The sequence below is a fragment of the Haliotis rubra genome, unplaced genomic scaffold (assembly GCF_003918875.1).
Source record: "Haliotis rubra isolate DU_JTF1 unplaced genomic scaffold, ASM391887v1 Scf2246, whole genome shotgun sequence".
NCBI classification, from domain to species: domain Eukaryota; kingdom Metazoa; phylum Mollusca; class Gastropoda; order Lepetellida; family Haliotidae; genus Haliotis; species Haliotis rubra.
Window position 1 is genome coordinate 16,687 of NW_025766277.1, and position 13,786 is coordinate 30,472.

The 13,786-nt window shown below is 38.0% G+C and overlaps 1 long non-coding RNA gene across 1 annotated transcript; it reads left to right on the forward strand.

Annotated features, from left to right (window-relative positions):
- The first annotated feature begins 675 nt into the window (after window positions 1-675).
- LOC124277621 lies at window positions 676-13,074 on the forward strand. The gene is made up of 4 exons (XR_006898874.1): window positions 676-990; window positions 2,230-2,349; window positions 10,151-10,201; window positions 12,743-13,074. It is a non-coding gene; the product is annotated as an uncharacterized LOC124277621 (long non-coding RNA).
- Window positions 13,075-13,786: the final 712 nt, after the last annotated feature.

Consider the following 13,786-nt stretch of genomic DNA (forward strand, 5'->3'; position numbering starts at 1 on the left):
TTACATCTTGATATGGTATGTTAATAATGGTGTGCATTAATATAGTGTTCAGTGACTGTTTATGTGTTTCATATGTGTTTATTATGTTATAATCTATTGTGCAGTGATATGTTCATTGTACCATACTGTCAGTATGTTTACCCAAATAAACTCTAAAGAGTAATCTTAATGCTGATGAGGCAACCACATTAAAATATGTTTTACCTCAGTTTGGTTTGTCTTATTCTTTTCTTTTTTTTGTGGAATAACACTCCAGATAGAATAAAGAGGGTCCTTGTGTGTACTTTTTGTATTGTATACATTTGTTAATAACTTTTGTAAGATGACTCAATAAATTATATAACATTATTAACATTAATCACATAATGTGAGATAAAATAGAAACAAACATATGAGATACAATTGAACCTAATGATGGATTTTGATGCATTTCAGGCACAACCTTCAAGAAATGGAAGCAATGGTGTTATTTCAAATGACATCATGACTGCCTTAGATTAAAACTTGAAGGAGGTGACATTCCCCAGAAAAGTAGGATTGTCAAGTTTTATCATTTTTGTAAGAAAATGAACAAGTTTGATTTACCTTTGAAAGAAATCCACAACCCTGTCCATGGAAAATACAGACTGGAAATTATTGATGGGGACAGGAAAATAGTGATTCCTCAGTCTGGACTTCTTAATGTCATATCCACAAATTTACACAGCGTTTGTTGGGTTCAGGATCCGAAATTCCGAAAATATAAGAACATTTATATTGATAAACCGGTATTATGCTGAAAAATTCTTAGGAATCCGTACAGGAGTTTATTGATAAGCAGGGTGACAGGCAATTGTTATCCCAAATTTCCTAATGAAGCAAATTTGAAACCTGATATAGAAAACACCAGTGGGGCAACATACCATTGACTTTGTGGATCAACTACATCTACCTTGAGTATGGATGGGGAAATCCAAGAATACCACAATGTGACCAAGGCTCTGAGTTTAAGTGAGCAGTCAACCAATTATTAGTGGTGGTCTGATTAATTGAAATAATCGAAGATTGGTCGCAGTGACTAAATGACCAAGCAATCGAAAATGTTTTCTCAAAATCGAACACAAGCAGTTTTGGAACACTTGTTTGCATTAACAATATTTTTTCACAAGGTTGGTTTGTCTGAGTCATTATATTTACATTTCATAAGCACTACAAGCTTGTTCCAAGTCATGATTGAATTTATCTTAAAGACTCCTGGAAATTTATGTTCCTCACATACTAGCCATCCTTTAAATATGTGAAGTATGAAAATGCATTTTGTGCAATTTACCCCAAACCCAAAGAACTACATGGTTTTTTTTTTGTAAATTATTTTGTGCATTAACAAAGGTAACAGGAACATTTGATAAATGATCCTAACCAATTATTTTCGATTATTGATCGGTTGTAATGGACCAATGATCAATTTTAACCAATTCCCAACACTACTAATTATGCATTGAAATGGGAACAATAATTGTCATAAGTCTTAACTCATCATCCCTAATATCAGGGAAGAGTAGGAGATAAATAACAAATAACATATATGGGATCTGAAATATGATATGTAATCTATAAAGGTCATGTCCATGGTTAAGGTCATAGATGTAAAGGCATCTTCCTGATGCTTGATATGAAGGAAATTATTGTTGGTGTAAGTTGGAACATATCAACATTAGGGCAGAGCCACAAACACAGAACAGATGTATTGGACTTGCAGGTTCCCACTCACTGGTCAGGCAATATATGCTCAGCTTTTTTTGTGAACCGTTGGTACCACCACAAACTGGTAGTAATTCATGAACACTGTATGCCATAGTCACAATCAGACAATTGACCCCACTTTTGTTAGGATTATAGAGATATTTTGCTAGTTTCATTTGCACATGCATGGCTGAAGATGTATTTGTTATTTTTCCATTGAGTGAATCAATGTATTTGACAGTTCACATCTTTCTGTCATGACACCTTAACAGGTATGCTCCTCTTTGGCAGTGTTATATACTGTAGTTAGACTTTTCTGTTTTGATGTTACATTTTAACCTCAATTGTCAAATAAGGCATTTTTAAGTTAAATCTCAACATCTGTGTCTATTTTGTGCATCCCTTCATGGTTACTCAGAAAACATCAACACATGGATGCAGTTATTATTTATATTATGGCATTAAAAACAAATGTTTGTGTGTATAAATAACTTCATATGTTTACAGGTTGTTCACCATACCATCCCATGTTGGGTTGCCCCCCCAGTCCAGATCAACAGTTTGTTGAGGAAAAGCTTGGAATTCAGTTGATGCCTATTCTTGCTGTGAAGAGGAGCAATCTGAACTGTATGCAGGGGCACTGTTGAATTTTTAGATTTAGCATTTAATTAGGCAAGTGGGCACATCTGTTATCCCATGTCATACAACAGTGCTGTATCTATATAGGTGAAAATAGATCCCCAGGAAAAAATCCCTATGTTGAGTCAGGTGACCAGGAGGTAGTCAGTCTTGGTAAACTAGTTTATGGTACAGCTGGAGTAGTCTGGGATGTTAATTATAATGCAGAGTCAATTATAAAGAAAGGTACAGCATCATACAAACATTAAAGGACTGATGAATGCTACATTATTATGATTATTATTATTATGAATTTATGACTTCAGTCTTTGCTGTCAAATGCAAAATCAGTCACTGAAAAGTACCAGGGTACCATTTCTAATTCATGGCATTACAAGGTATTGAAAGCTTTAAGAGTAGGGAGTGAGTGAAAGATTTCGGTGTAGTCATTATTATGTAACTTGTGCTCATATGCTTTAGGATTAATGGTATGTTCTCTTATGTTTACACTTCTGGTGATTTTATGCACCATTGAAAGGGAAAAGGATGTAGATTTCTGTGCCCTCTTGTTACTCTTTGCACAAAAGCTATGATTTAAAATCAGTTTGACAAAGTGTATTCATATTGTATCTTAACATTCCCATGTTTTTATGTATTTTTTATTTGTTCCCATAGTCAAAGGTATACAGTAACAACAAACACCGAAAAGGTGTAAAGATGTAATTATAATTTGTTGCTGAATATTGGCATGAGTGAATTCCATTTAAGACTTAAGACTGAATTTATCAATTTATTTATCAATTTCATTGTTTCCCTTGAAAATAAAGTTTTGAACAGAAAATATCTCTTTTGATGCCATTTTATATTTAATGAATTTTGGAATTGATTTTTTTAGATTTACTTAAATTGATATGTTTTTTGGCAGAGATAATGATTTGATTTAGTAATACATCATTATGTAATGTACCAAACCAAATCAAATATTTTGTAATGTTTATATTTCATGGTAAATAGTTATTTCGAGATCATTCCAGAATTTTATGGTTTCACAACAGTCCTAATAAGCACAACAAATGCTCTCAGAAACATCATTGCAAACTAACGGTAGACAAATCATTTTCAGTCAGGTTCATTTTGAATAATTATATTTTAGTATAAATAACTATTTGCAGAAATGTGTATTGAAAATAAAGAAGGTTAACATCTTTCAATACATGTCAATAGAAGTTGAAAATTTTGTGCCAATCAAATTCACAATCATTGAATATCATTTCCCATTTAGTACAAATCTCAAGTTTGTCATTTTTTAGAAATACACTTGTCATTAAGTAATCTTGAACCCTTTGAGAGCTTAATATATATTTTTTAAACTTATCCTATCTCACGGTATGCACCATCTCTCTCTTCTAAGACCATGTGTGGAAACGTGCTGTCAGCTAAGTTGAGTCAAATCTAACTGGCCTCTGACCCGCCCTGACCTCTGCCTTCACCCCAACATCAATGCCTGTCAATCATCCATCAAAGCGTGCGGCTCGCCTAAACGATCACATGACCACCTCTACTTGTCATTCTCTTTCTTGTCGCCACGCTGTGTGGACGTGTGTTGTGGATAAGAGAGGTTTTTGTTTGTGTTTTCTACTATGGGGAAAGCCAATCGTCACGCTTCAAAGAAACACAAACATTGTGATAGATGCAATAGTAACTATTCGGCAGCGGACCCTCATAACTCTTGCGTGGATTGCCATGAACGATGCAATTGGTCTAAACGTTGTAGTTTATGTGCTAACCTGGACGACGATGCATTCTCAGAGTATCGTCGGGTAGCTAGCAGGTGCAAGGCAGATAGAGATCGGAGGAATCCATCGGAAGGTCCATCGGAGCCGAAGTGTTCTAAATTAGATCGCCGAATAAAATCTGCAATACGTTCTAAATCCAAATCTCCTAAAGAAGATTTTCTGTGCTTCAACTGTTCTGACCCCATTCGTCTAGTTCTATTACTTTGGAAGATTCGTCACCTCCACGTATTGTTGTTTTGTCCACATCTGACATACAACCACGGCCATCCTTGTTGGTAAATGTGACTCAACGCCCTAATGGGTCAGAGGTTGCGACTACTCATACTATTACATCACAAGTGACGGTTACAGGTAGTGCGGCGCTTTCAACCAGAGCGGCGCTTACCTCGGGAGTGACGCTCTCATTAGGACAATTATATACGGGCAGAGCCCGCTTGTCACGGATCCCACGTGGCTACTCAGAGCGCCGCTCTCTTCCAGTGTGGCGCTTTGGATGGATTCGGCGCTTACTACCAGTTCGGCGCTTCCTACTGGTTCGGCGCTTAACCCTGGTATTCCTGGTTCGGTGTTTACTCCGGGTTCGGCGCTTCATGGTTTTGCGTTTCCTCCCAATGGTCCTGGTTTGACGCTTGCATCTGGTTCGACGCTTCCTTATGGTGCTCCCAGTTCGGCGCTTCCTCCCAGGATTCCCGGTTTGGCACTCACTAATGTTGGTCTTGGCTCGGCGCTTGCTCATGGTATGCACGGTTTGGCACCCCTTCCTAGGACTCCTGGCGCGGCACTCACTCCTGGTCCGGCGCTTCATCCTGGTTCGGCGCTTCCACCCGGTTCGACGCTTGCTTCCGATGTTCAGGGTTTGACGCTTCCTCCTGGTGCGCGGCGTTTGCTCCCGGCGTTTCCGGTTTGACGCTCCCTACTAGTTCGACGCTTCATCATGCTGCTTTTAATTCAGCGCTCGCTCACGGCCGTCCTGGTTCGGCGCTTACTCATAGTATTATTGGATCAACGCTCACTCCAGGGATTCCTATTGCGAGTTTCACTCATTGGCCACTAGGCTCAATGCTTACTTATGGTGTTCCTGGTGCGGTACGATCTCAAGCTACTGGAGTGGTTCATGGTTCAACGCTTCCTCAGGTTTCAGCGTTTACCACACAAGTGCCATCATCTCATGTGGGCGTGACTCAATCAGATGTATGTTCATCCTCGCTGCGTGACATACCTCATCTTCCTCTGGGGCTGCTACAATTTCATCAGTTCCTTCTGCTACAGTTTCGACGGCGAGATCTGTTTTGCCGGTTTCCTGGAATCCAGTGTCTGAGGGGGCAACGTCTCAACCTATGGACTTTGATGCCTTTGTGTTGGCGGTAGCATCAGGAGCCAGTGTCATCTCCTGTTACTCAGTCATCAGGATTTCGACTACGCCAGCGGTGCCTGTGCAAGAGATTCTACGTTCAACAACGCCGCTCTATGTCTTCAGGAAGTATGTCTCCTTCGGATGTGAGTGTGGATGCTGTTGACTCACCTCAGCTACTTATCTGGATTGCTGATGACCTCACGTTACAGCGTAGTACTTCGAAGGATGACATTTTATCCAGTTTTGATATGAAGACTGGAGACTTTGGTTCTATCATGTTCCTCCCCGACCGTGCATCACTCAGCTGACTGCGCGCCCCTGGATGAGGCTTTTGCTAGTTTGAGGAAGATTAAAGATGGTTTTGCTGCGCCTCGCTTCAACTTGGCATCGGCTCATGTACATGGATTGTCATCTATGATTGCCTCTCCTCCAGTAGATGATGATATCACGCTGTTTGGGACGAAACAGAGATTATTCGCCCTTTCTGGTCGAAGACCGTGAACTGATACATTTAGATGCGTCCATAAGGAAGATTATGGCTCCATTGAACTTAATGTTGACAACTACTGAAGCGGTGGCCATGTCTGTCGCGCATGCGCTTGCCCATCAGCAAGCATACATCCGAGTTGCAGGAACAATTCCAAACCGTCCTAGATCTCTTGGCTCATTTCTTCTTCTATGTCACGGCTATGAGGCGTAGAGGACCGTTACAATTATCATCCTGGGAAGACAGATTCAGAACGGACCTGTTTCACCCACCCTGGTCGGGCAATTCTCTGTTCAACGGGACGATTAGGGAAGTAGCGGAAAGAGTAGGGAAGGATGCCCATCTACAAGTCTCGGTCGAATTGTTGAGGTTCCAGCAACTACAAGTGGAGCAATCAATGAGACAGCGACGACCAGCTCACTATGTCCCGACTAATCCGGACCTTCGCCGGGTTCTCCACGGCTTTTTCGTGGAGGGGTTCCTACGGAAGAGGACGATCGAGTCGCCAACGAAGAACTGCCACTGCTCCACGATCAACTTCCACTACCGACCAGCCCACCTCACAGAGACGTCATAGGCAATGACTTGTTGACATTGAAAGGCCACTGGGAACTTCCACCTCCAGTCGTACCCATTCAGATTTCCCCAGTAGGAGACTGACTTGCTCCCAATTGGACAATTTTGGGAGACCCTTACGTCCTGTCCATGTTAACCAAGGGATTCCAGTTACCAGTCATCGGGAAACCTCCGCTCACAATACTTCCGGATCGCAGAACGTATCCCAAACAACAATCGGCTGTTCTGTGATCAACGATAAACACTTTACTCAAGAAACTTGCGATCGAATCCCTGGGTCCGGCCCCGACCAATCCAGGGTTCTATTCTCCAATCTTTCTGGTGCCCAAGAAGGATTCGGACAAACTGAGATTAATCTTCAACATGAAGACTTTCAACGAGAAATTTCTGCAGCCCCGCCTCATTTTCACATGATATCGGTGGCACTCCTCAAGACAATTATCAAGCCAGGAGACTGCATGGTCAGTTTGGATCTTCAGGATGCCTACCTCCACATCCCGATATTCCTGGCGATCGCGAAATTCCTTCGGGTTCATCTTCGAGGACATCCACTATCAATGGCGTGTTCTCCGGTTTGGAATTTCTTCGACCCCGTGGCTGTTTACACGGGTAACGAAGCCTATCACCAGTTTTCTTCATCGCAAGAGGACAGTGTTCGAAGCCTACATCGACGACTGCATTCAGGCACAGAACGATCATGCCCTTCTGGTTCGTCACATGCAGTTTCGCGATACAGCTTCTTTGCCAATTAGGATGGTTAATCAATCTGCAGAAATCGGAACTAGTCCCAATGTGCCGACTTCAATTCATCGGAGCTGTTTTCGACACACAGGTCAACAGAATGTTTGTCCCGAGGGATCGCTTCTGCAGATACAGCGGTTGGTCTCCCTAGCTCTAGCGCAAGCCAGGACGCCTCCGCCAATGGCAGGAACTCCTAGGCCTCTTGACGCCGGCTCAGAAGACTATGAGGCAAGTCCTGTACTACATGTAGAGAAGGTTGACATTCCGCTTACTGACCTCTACTCTTTGAGCAATCACGTCAGTGAAGTGTTGATCCCGATTACCTGTATGGTTTTCAAAGCGTTCTGCTCCTAAGTCCTTTCTCACCTTTGGTAAGTTAGGGAGATTGGTACTGAACGTTAAACTAGTTGAGCAACCAGGCTATTCCTTCTTTCACCGCCTTCCAGCGTGTGTCTGTGGGGGATACTTTCGAAGCAGGGACTGTCCAGATTAAGGTCCTGGACTTTAATTCACTGGGGTCACCTGATAAATCGCGGGTGGCGGGGGCCTCCTTGCCAAACTGGCGCCCTTTTGCTTGTCAAAAGTTGCGGCTGAAAACCACATTAACTCGGGAGAGCCCACTCCTTAGAGTTTTTGTGCTGTATAAGCCAAGGGGTTACCTGAAAAAAAAAAAAAAAAACAAAAACATCTCAAGTTTGGAGTTTGCATATCGGAGTTGGTGCTTTCTCCTGGCCTCCTTGAGTTATGCGTTTTCCCGGTGGTAGTAGTAACCGGGTAATCTGCAACCCGCCTACCAACCGTGGGATTATGCATACCGTGAGATAGGATAAGTTTAAAAATTTGAAAATTTTATAATAAATTGTATATTTATATACTTGTCCTATCTCACATGTTTGGACCCACCTGACCTGCCCCACATCACAGATTACTGGAAGCTCCAAGACGAGAATGACAAGTAGAGGTGGTCATGTGATCGTTTAGGTGAGCCGCACGCTTTGATGGATGATTGACAGGCATTGATGTCGGGGTGCAGGCAGAGGTCAGGGCGGATCAGAGGCCAGTTAGATTTGACTCAACTTAGCTGACAGCACGTTTCCACACATGGTCGTAGAAGAGAGAGATGGTGCATACCGTGAGATAGGATAAGTATATAAATATACAATTTATTATAAAATTTTCAATTCTTTGGTAAACATTGATGTATGAATTGTAGGAAGGAATGATAACTGTATTTTTAATAACATTTTTCCAAATATCAGGTCAGATTTGAAGTAGATAGTTATAGTCTAATTGTGTCCCTCTTATTTTGTATTGTATCTTTAACTTATCAAAAGGCATAAATCCATGCTCATCACATACATCTTTTACTGTCAATAAACCCTTATACGCCCAGTGTCTAATATAAGTGTTTTATGATTATGATTGAGCCATAATGGTTGTGCAAGAATGTGATCAGTATTGTCAGAATTGGCATTAACCTTTTTGCAATAATTGTTCCATGCTTTTAAACATCTTTCCAATAAGGGTTTTCAATGTTAAGTATTTTGTGAATATTTGCTCCATACTTGAAGATATCATTATAAGGTATATTGAAAGGATTATTGTCGGATGATTTTTTACAGTAATTATTGTCTAAGAGTGGATAATTTTAGAGCTTCAATAAATGTTTTTATATCAACCATACCCAGTCCCCCTTCAGCCTTTAATCTTTTCATTGTGATTCTTTTATTATATCATTATTACCATTCCAAATGAATTTGAAAAATATCTTTTCAAGAAACTTTGCTAAAACCATCTGGAGGATTAGGCAATGAGCTTAAAATATGTGCTACTTTTGAGAGGGCTAATGTTTTTATGACAGTAACCTTTCTCATCAATGTTCCTAAGGTTATATGATCAAGCTGGATTGTGTCAAATAGTTGTTTTATTTAGAGAATGTGTTATTGCCATAGATTTCAAATAGGAATATAACACACACACACACACAACACACACACACACACACACGCACACACACACGCACACACACACACACACACACACACACACACACACACACACACACACACCACAAAAACTCCACAAAATTATGACAGGGTCATAGGTAAATTTCTAATAACAAAAATTGCACTCGACTGATTTTTATGTCACTGGATGAACATTGGTTGATGGTAACTTAGTGGTAAATAAAATCATCACTGTTTAAACAAGTTCATGGTCAGCACAGGTATGGATGGTATATAGTGCCTAAATGCAAGAGGTAATTCGTTTAGAGTGTGTGATGAAGCATTTGTTGATATTTAGCAATTTCTAGAGCCAACAAAGAAACAGTACATTTTAACCATTTACAATGATCCACTCTTATATGAACCCATGAAGATATGGGTTAGAGTTGATCTTCAGTAACCCATGCTTGTCGTGAAGAGGCGACTAACAGGATCAGGTGGTCAGGTTTGCTGACTTGGTTGTCACGTCATCTTATCCCAATTGGGTAGATCGATGCTCATGCTGTTGATCACTGGTTTGTCTTGTACAGACTCGATTATTCAGAGACTGCTGCCATATAGCTGGAATAGTGCTGAGTATGGCGTAAAACTTAACTCACCTACTCACTCTTATATGTACCCTGAAATGAAAACATTGCTGATGCCTGGATTTGTACCAAAGTAGGTAAAATATCATATTTTTCACATGTATTGTCTTAACAGACTCATTGCCAGATGCAAAAGAAGGAGAAACCCATGACAAAAAGGTTATTACAATTTGAGACACTTTTAAGAAATATTATAATGGTAAGCATTCCTTTATGCTAAAGGAACATGTTTGCACTTGGTGATAAATAATTTTACTTTTCAGGAAGGGGAGAACAGACTCCAAAGAAGAGTAGATGTGATGACACCAAGAAAGGTATTAGCTGATGGGTATAGTATATGGGACTAATAAACTCAAGATGAATCATAATTTGGTATGCAAATGCTAAGTATGAGGTTGTGTCAGTTTCTCATTTGGCTTCAGATATGGCATTTTCTCACGTCATTCATTTTTCTGAAATGGTTTATTGTCTCAGTTGATAAATGCTACATTTGTACATACATTGAAGAATATTTGTGATACTCATGAAAATGTGTATGTGTGTGTGGGGGGATACTAGAAGGTACAAACTGTAAAAGAACTGGAGCTATAGGCCTCATTTTGTGATCTTGAAATTTTGAACAAGAAGGGCAGCTAACTGCATATCTATTGCACTGTCTCAAAACCACCAAAATGAGATCAGTCTTGAAACATTTGTAAAAGAAACATGAATGTTTTGTTTTGTAACAGTGTAACGATGCAACATGTTACATCTTGGTGCAGAATAGAAAAAGTGGATATGTAATGTCCGTTTAAGGGAACGCTCATTATTTATGGCTTGGCTTTTGTTACATTGGTTTTTATATTTATTTTATTTTATTTTTATGTATTTATTTATGTATGTATGTATGTGTGTGTGTGTGTGTGTGTGTGTGTGTGTGTGTGTGTGTGTGTGTGTGTGTGTGTGTGTGTGTGTGTGTGTTTGTGTGTTTGTTTTTCATTTATTCATTTGATTTATTCATTTTAAAGGAACGTTCATTATTTGTGATGCTTCAGAAAAGGTAGGGTAATTAATAATGTCCATTTAAGGAACGTTCATTATTTATTTATTTTTTGTTTATTTATTTATTTTATTTATTTATTTATTTATTTATTTATTATTTTTTATTTTGTTTGTTTATTTTGTTTGTTTGTTTGTTTGTTTGTTTTCATTCATTTTTATTTATTTATTTATTTATTTATTTATTTTATTTATTTATTTATTTATTTATTTATTTATTTATTTATTTATTTATTTATTTATTTATTTATTTATTTATTTATTTATTTATTTATTTATTTATTTATTTATTTATTTATACCCCTGTGCATTAATTAGGCACCACCCTATTTTGAAAATAAAATGTGATGCTTCAGAAAAGTTAGGGTATAGCCATCAATTTAATCAACCTTTAGTTAAAAAAAAGCTTTATCCACTGACAGTTTTACAGATACCATAACCTTTTCTATTTTTATGAAAGAATGTGTTGATTAAAATGTGATTGGACTGAAATTTTACCCAAAATAATTATTCCTCTCCTGCTCAAACTACACAATTGAATTACGTTTTGACTAAGAATAACAATTCTGTTATATACCAAGATGACATTTACACATCAAGTAAGCTTTAATTACGCATAATCAGGAAGAACCCGAATGTCAAAGATTCAGACATTTTTCCAACAATTCAGATTGCTAATTGACAAAACTGAAAAAGGCCACATTAATAAGATTTTGGAATAAATGTTTTATGATTTTGAGTTTATTGTAATGAATAAACACTTCCCTTGCCGGATACTGATAATTACAGCTAAAATCTGTTTGTTTTGTTTGTAAAGCAACTTTTAATGCATTTTAAAATTTGCCTTTTTTAGTTTGACTGTAACTTTTCCTAAATCTTAGTTTACAAACTTTCATCCATTCACAATAAATAACGAATGTATAGGCCACACAACAATCAATTATTACTTTCACTTTTCAAAACACCTGTTTTAATATGGGCAATTATCCTAATCAAAATTCAATGATGTTTTGTTGCTTTTGAAATGTTAAATGCTTGCTCTATCAAATCATAAAGGTTATTTTTGGAAAGAGTTGAGAATTTTATTTCAGACAAAATTAATTGGTAGAAATAGAGGGTGGTGCTTGTTTTATGCACAGATGTTTATTTATTTATTTATTTATTTATTTATTATTGATTGATTGATTGATTGATTGATTGATTGATTTTGAGGGGTGGGGGTGGTGATGATTTTAAGGAGGGGTCACCCGCTTTCTTCTGGGAGGTAGGGGTAGTCGTGAATTTTGTACACATGTACCTCGGTGGGCAGCATTTTGTACATAATTATATTTAAATTATAAATATACAAATTAATGTGGAGGGGGGGCATAATTGTATTTGTACATGGAGGGGGGTCACTTCCTTTGTACATAAATTTTAAGTTACTCAGATTGTACATGCTTCTCCATAAAAATCATCAAACTCCTCTCCCCTCCCCTTGTGATTTTTGTTGGACTTAAGTTTGTACTGCCAAAAGAAAATTAGCTTGCTAATGCTATTATTATCTCATTGAAACTGACTGTTGCTATTTTTAACAAGCATAAAACATTAACTGAGTTAATGTATCTCGTTGATGTATAACACAGTTTCCCAAATATGACCAAATATTGTGATGCAGGTACATGATATACATGTATGGTAGTTCACCTTGTCCAAGCATTCGCTCAAGAATGGTACAAGAATCTTATCAAAACGTCACACTTATAAAATAAAAGAAGTTGTTATCCATAAAAATTGTTCAATATAAATAAAAACACTTCTATCTTTTTGTACTTCAGAGCAGCCACATATTACCTCGAGAGGTTAACCGAATGCAAATCAACAGAATATGATGCTGACCAAGTACCAGGAAGAGGTGTCCCCATCACTGTAGACGACAAGTGATGACAGTTATCTTGATGGACTACAGGAATGATTCAAGTGCATTCATTATGCAGTTTACTGATTTGTTTGATGTATTTTGATAATTGTTCTGGCATTCTGATGTCAGCTGAGTAACACCTCCATAATGGAGACAAATTAAGGAACTTCTGTTTTGAAGCAGTAAAATAGTCTCAGCAAGAATTTTTATTTATTTTGCCAGCAGAACAGAAGTTTCCATTAATTTTCCCACACAAACATTTTGTGCTTTTCTGTTCTCCATTTGTGCTTATTGTCCTGCTGAACAATTGGACCACCTTTTCAGTGACATTTTTTTTACACTGCATGACAATGTGATTTATAAGTATGATTTGATATAGTTTGATGGTTTGATATTAGTATATGTGGCATGTAGTAAACAATGGAATAGTAAAGTTATGCCATATTTTTTGTATTTCATGATACTGGCTGTTATATTACTTTTGTGATAGTTAGTACTTAATTAAGGCTGCACATACTGGTAACTAAGTCTCTGCATGTCTGCCATGGAAGGCATGTAAAACTGTTGCCCTTTGCCAGAACGGTAAGAAAGTTTTATATGTGTAATTCATGATATGTGAATAATGTCTGACATGTGATGTTACATCTAAATATTTAATGTGTATGCTGTTAGTCTTAGAAAAAAGAAAATTACCCCATCTTGAAATATTCAAGCTTTGTCAGCTTTTGTTGCTCCAGATTTTGCCATATTTTGTTTCTGGAGGACATTTTGTGAAATGTAGTTACCTATCATGAGTTCATACCAAATCATTTGATAAAGGTAATAATTTATAAACAAGATGTGCAGCCCAGTGAAACAGTGTTGTTTCCGTAATGACTACAACACAAAGATTAATTTAATGAGATTATTCTTCATTAGTCCCTGGGAATTGTTTTGGTAAAATGTTCATGTCACAAGACAA